This window comes from Triticum urartu, chromosome 3 (genome assembly GCF_003073215.2).
Source record: "Triticum urartu cultivar G1812 chromosome 3, Tu2.1, whole genome shotgun sequence".
NCBI classification, from domain to species: Eukaryota; Viridiplantae; Streptophyta; class Magnoliopsida; order Poales; family Poaceae; genus Triticum; species Triticum urartu.
In genome coordinates, this window is record NC_053024.1 from 367,116,454 (window position 1) to 367,123,243 (window position 6,790).

Sequence of the window (6,790 nt, forward strand, 5' to 3'; positions counted from 1 at the left end):
TGCCGCTGAAAGGGGAATGCGTGCTGTGTTGCATTTTCACTTACAAGTGGGACCGCGGTTGAGCAAACCGACTATCGGCAAACCCCCACCCCGCCCACCGCGCGATTGCTGAGTTAGAGAAAACGGGAGGGAGAAGAGATAGTTGTAGCACGGACTCCATGAAAATTGGTATTAGATGGGATTCCTGTGGGTGGTGTGTGTCGTACTGCTAGACGTGAATGTTAGTTATGGCCCATGCCACCCCACTATATCGAGGTGCTGGTTACATAGAGCGAACACATTATCTCTCCAGGAGTACGGTACACCACTAGTACTACTCACATTGTCGCGAAATTTCCTGGAGTCCATGCTCAGACCTCCTCTCTCTCTCTCTCCTCAGCCAGCCAGCAGAGACGTGGAGTGTGCCCATCGTCTGTTTGCTCACATGCGGTCCCACATGTCAGTGAAAATGCAAGATGACCCACTGAACCTGCACATCTTTCACCTCGACGTGATGGTGATGAAAAACAAATCCAATAAAGATCTTCCGTGGCCGCTTTTGGAGTTACTCAAGAGTAAGTTTATATTTACAGTTTAACCCAAGATGCACATCATGTGACTTCAACTAGCACTCCATTTTCTTGCATGACACAACCTGGATGCTGGATGTCTCACGTGTCGGCAAAAGGAGGAAGAACTCGACCAAATCTTCTCCACATTTAGACCAGAGGAGTAGGAAACACGACAAGCCCTGTGCCTACATCATACTACGTACAAGCCCACCTCACACAGTCATGCTATCACCATATTTCTCGGCCTATGTGCGACACCTAGCTCTAGTTGATGGTATACTACTACTGGGACTAACTATTGCACTAGCATACTCCACTATTAGGTTGGCTCTATGTGATGTGGCAACTTCATATAACTGGATGCTGGCTATACTACTTCGGTACTCACACTCCAAGAAGTGACTAGGAAACCATTCATAAATTGAGTTTATGACATGCATATGCAAATGTACCATTCATTACATACAACAAGTCATCAACACACAACGACAACGAGGATACATGTTGGATTATAGATTATTTCCAACAAAACATTATAGTAAATACTAAAGTTTTTATCACACAACAAATAACAAGCAATGAAATGAACTTCAGCTCAACCAATCCCCGGTGTTGGAAACGCTTGCTTTGAACCATAAGTAAGCCTCTGGGAAGGGGAAGCTATTGTCAATATCAAGACCAAAACATGACTCATCATCCAGGCTGAAGCAGCCTATATCAGAACGCATATTGTGATAGCCAGGGTAGGGAACCATAGCAATGTCCGAGGTATCGATACAGTTGCTTCTCATAAACGGTAGTAACGTTGTGCCAACAACAATTGGATCGCCTTTCACCATCATTGGATAGTTTTGTCCAAGGAAGAGCGAGTTTTCTGCAATACTATCAATACGGAACCAGGCAGAAGGTGACGGCGCTAGCACACTAGTATCCATCCCGAATACCCTACAACGGATGTTGGAATAGGTCCGGAGAGTGCGATCATGGGAGACAACTCCTGCTTCCTTAGTAACATCAGCAGTTCCCTGTATACATACAAGAAGAGGTGATCCATCGGAATAAGTTGCCAGACGCCACTGAGTATGTAGGTCCTGCTTGTCCTCATGCTCGTGATCATCACCATTGTCATCTCCCCCTTGGTTATCAATATTTTCAAGTATAGGTGGTGGAATGTTCATAGGACCTTGAAAACACAAGAAGGTTAATTAGCACATGTATACTAACTCGCATGCACGTGGATGAAACAATTCTAATTATGGTGGAAGACAAACATATCAAAACAATAAGGATTCCATGCAAAAATAGTGCCACGAGTTGTGGCAGCAAACACAAGACTCTCATATTGAATTGGATCACAGTACTCATCTGTGTACAAAAATTGATTTTTGAGAAATATCCATCAAGGCATGGAAGTAAGGTCGACAACAAGCTTGTCGAAGATAGCAACAACATGATAGTTAGTGTAATCCTAAGAGCGGTTGGGAAGTCGACAAATTGCTATCTTTTGTAGACGACAGTCACCATGATCGTATTTGAACCTAGATAGATCATCTGTGTGCTCAACCTCAAGGCACTCTGAGATTTTTGGAAGTGGGACCCGGTGATGAGTGTATACATTCACAAGTTCCCACTCGTAGTTGTACCCAATATAAACAACCCAATCTCCATTTGCGCCTGCCCGACCGTACCCTTAATCAATGGCATCTTAACATCACACGTATCATTATCAAGCGACATCAACTTGCACAAGGCGATGCTTCCGTCGTCCCCGCACTAGCGAGCAGGGTCATGGTGAAGAAGATAGGGGAGATCAAACCACTCCTAAACCCTTGGGTTCTTTGTAACGATGTTATTTGTTGAGTCGAGAATGGTATTGAACAAACCACCATGCTAGCCGAGGTGATGACATCGCACCAATCAATGAGTTCCTCCACCATGTCATCTTTCAGACCAGGGCAAGAATAATAGGGTCGTTTCCGGCCTGTTCCCTCCATGGAGAAGACGATCGAACAATGACAGAAGGAAGGGTGGAGGAAAATGGAGGGAGGACGAGCGTGCGACAACAGTTCCAAATCGAGAGGGAAAGGCGAAGAGGTGGTGGACGGTTGCCACGGTACTGCAAGAGGCGCCCCGTCCTACATAGATGTTCGTTCGGAAGTTGTACAAAAGGACTCGCCGTCGTCTCACTAACATGTTGGAATGGGACCACATGTCAACGAAACATGGTGTGTCATTTCTCATGCAAAATGTGATCTGGCCATGTTGGCTCGAGGTGCCAGATTATTTCTTGACTTTATTTGCTTAATTGCACGCCGTTCAGTTTTGAAACACGACTAACTGGTACTGTATGCAGAGAAAATATGAAGTACTCTACCACTACTGAAAATATAAAGTACTCTACCACTACTCTACCTCTAGTACTAGTATCAGCGCTTGCTTGCTAAGGGTTGCCCACTTGCTTCTCATAGTATCACCCTCTCTCCAGATCTAAAAATGACGGCGGTGCCTGATATGTCTCCAACATATCTATAATTTGTGATTGTTCCATGCTATTATATTATCTGTTTTGGTTGTTTTATATGCATTAACATGCTATTTTATATTATTTTTGGGACTAACCTATTAAACTAGAGCCCAATGCCAGTTTCTATTTTTTTCCTTGTTTTTGTGTTTCGCAGAAAAGGAATACCAAACGGAGTCCAAACGGAATGAAACATTCACGATGATTTTTTTGGGACCAGAAGACAACTAGGAGACTTGGAGATGAAGTCGGAGGAGCCACGAGGTGGCCACAAGGATGAAGGGCGCGCCCAGGGGGGTAGGGCGCGCCCCCCAGCCTTGTGGGCCCCCGTGACCCGCCTAACCTAATTCTTTCGCCTATATAATCCCAAATATCCCTAAACCACCAGAGGCATCCACGAAAAGACCTCTCCACTGCCGTAACCTTCTGTACCCATGAGACCCCATCTAGGGACCTTTTCCGGCACCCTGTCGGAGGGGGATTCGATCATGGAGGGCTTCTACATCAACTCTATTGCCCTTTCGATGAAGCATCCACAGACCTACGGGTTCATAGCTAGTAGCTAGATGGCTTCTTCTATCTCTTTGATTCTCAATACCATGTTCTCCTTGATGTTCTTGGAGATCTATCTGATGTAATCTTCTTTTGCGGTGTGTTTTCCAAGATCCAATGAATTGTGGATTTATGATCAGCTTATCTATGAATATTATTTGAATACTCTCTGAATACTTTTATGCATGATTTGATATCTTTGTAATTCTCTTCGAACTATCGGTTTGGTTTGGCCAACTAGATTGGTTTTTCTTGCAATGGGAGAAATGCTTAGCTTTGGGTTCAATCGTGTGGCGTCCTTTCCCAGTGACAGTAGGGGTAGCAAGGCACGTATTATATTGTTGCCATTGAGGATAAAAAGATGGGGTTTCATCATATTGCCTGAGTTAATTCCTCTACATCATGTCATCTTACTTGATGCATTACTCTGTTCTTCATGAACTTAACACTCTAGATGCAGGTAGGAGTCGGTCGATGTGTGGAGTAATAGTAGTAGATACAGAATCGTTTCGGTCTACTTGACACGAACATGATGCCTATATTCATGATCATTGCCTTAGATATCGTCATAACTTTGCGCTTTTCTATCAATTGCTCGGCAGTAATTTGTTCACCCACCCTATTATTTGCTATCTTGAGAGAAGCCACTAGTGAAACCTATGGCCCCCGGGTCTATTTTCCATCATATAAGTTTCTGTTTTCCATCATATTAGTTTCCTATCTACTGTTTTGCAATCTTTTACTTTCTGATCTATAAACCAAAAATACCAAAAATATTTACTTTACTATTTATCTATCTCTACCAGATCTCACTTTTGCAAGTAGCCGTGAAGGGATTGACAACCCCTTTATCACGTTGGGTGCAAGTTGTTTGATTGTTTGTGCATGTATTGGTGATTTGCGCGTTGTCTCCTACTGGATTGATGCCTTGGTTCTCAAACTAAGGGAAATACTTATCTCTACTTTGCTGCATCACCCTTTCCTCTTCAAGGGAAAAACCAATGCAAGCTCAAGAAGTGCAGTGCCCCTCTCTCTCCCTCCTCACCGATGGTCACAGATCCACCGGGGAAGAAAAGGACATGCAGCGTTCACGCACTCGTCATCGGCGAGCAAGATCATGCATTGGCGACAAGGCCGTCCTCTCAGACCTAGCACCCGTGCGGGATGGCCTTCGTCCCAACCTTGCTGCTTAGTGTGTGCGGAGGACGACGACCATGAGCGAAGCCACTTCCCGCCGACCCTCAGGTATGCTACCTCTTTTTGAACCACACCCTTGTTCTATTGCCCCATCTGCCACATCGCTGCATGTGGATCTTGTTCCACTCCACCATCTCGCCAATTTTCTATCCTCTGCTCTGCTAGTCACGCAGATGAAAACCTTAATTTGCACTATTAAAGGAAACCCTACTTCATGCAGACTAATCCATGCCTGGGTTGAATAAGGAAAGGAAGGGAGAAAGTACCGTCGAAGAGACCTGGCATCGAACCTGCATCTAGGTTGAAAAGGGGGGAATCAGTAACTAAGGAATGAGTCTTGTGTCTCTTGGTTGAAAAAGGGTAGAAAGGCATGACAACGCAATAGAAAATGACCAGGTCGATCGGTTTGTTGTCCTCACATAGGAAAAAGGTGGCTAAAGAGGAAAAAATGGGATGTAATCCACATATGCGGCCTAGATATTTGTAGCTATGAGAAACCATCCTCCCTCACCACTCTATGTGTCCGTGGAGGTACATCGTACTGGTGCGCCCACTGTCCGAATGGGCCTATGTAACACCCACGATGCGGCTATATCTCCACATGTCGAGGCACGACTTAGAGGCATAACCGCATGGTGGTTTAGTCGCAAGTGGGATAATCTTCACACAATCCCATGTACTGAATAAGAATGGGATAAAGAGTTGGCTTACAATCTCCACTTCACACAAATAACAAGTTAAACATACATCATCCAGAATACAATTAAGGTCCGACTATGGAACCAAAAATAAAGAAAGACAACCCCGAATGCTACATCCCCGATCGTCCCAACTGGGCTCCACTACTGATCATTCGGAAAAGACACGAAACAACGATCAAGATCTTCATCGAGCTCCTACTTGATCTCGGTTGCGTCACTTGCACTGGTATCACCGACACCTACAACTGTTTGGAAGTATCTGTGAGTCACGAGGACTCAGCAATCTCAGACCCGCGAGATCAAGACTATTTAAGCTTATGGGTAGGATAAGGTAATGAGGTGGAGCTGCAGCAAGCACTAAGCGTATATGGTGGCTAACATACGCAAATGAGAGCGAGAAGAGAAGCAACGCAAAGGTCGAGAAGCTAGAAGTGATCAAGAAGTGATCCTGAAGCTACTTACGTTCAAGCATAACAGAAGGCCGTGTTCACTTCCCGGACTCCGCCGAAAAGAGACCATCACGGCTACACACGCGGTTGATTCATTTTAATTAAGTTAAGTGTCAAGTTCTCTACAACCAGATATTAACAAATTTCCATCTGCCACATAACCGCGGGAAAGGCTCTCGAAAGTTTATATCCTGCAGGGGTGTCCCAACTTAGCCCATCACAAGCTCTCACGGTCAACGAAGGATATTCCTTCTCCCGGGAAGACCCGATCAGTCTCGGAATCCCGGTTACAAGACATTTCGACAATGGTAAAATAAGACCAGCAAGACCGCCCGGATGTGCCGAAAAATCCCGATAGGAGCTGCACATATCTCGTTCTCAAGGCACACCGGATAAGCTAAGCGTACATGTACCAACATAACCCAAGTTGCCAAGGGACAGTCCCGCACGGTGCTCTAGTTTGGACCAACACTCAGAGGAGCACTAGCCCGGGGGTTAAAATAAAGATGACCCTTGAGTCTACAGAACCAAAGGGAAAAAGGCTTAGGTGGCAAATGTTAAAACCAAGGTTGGACCTTGCTGGAGGAGTTTTATTCAAAGCAAACTGTCAAGGGGTTCCTGTAAGTGCATCTAGTGCCCCATAGTGATTTTGGTGTATTGAAGACTTATAGGTTAAGGGACTAATGCATTTTTGAGTGTACACAGGTCTATAAGTTTATGAGGAGTTTGATATTTACAGAGAAAGTCGACCCCTAAAAATGAAGTTCTTCGACTGAAGACTTTGAAAGTGAAGAAATTGGTGTGACCTTGAAGACTTGG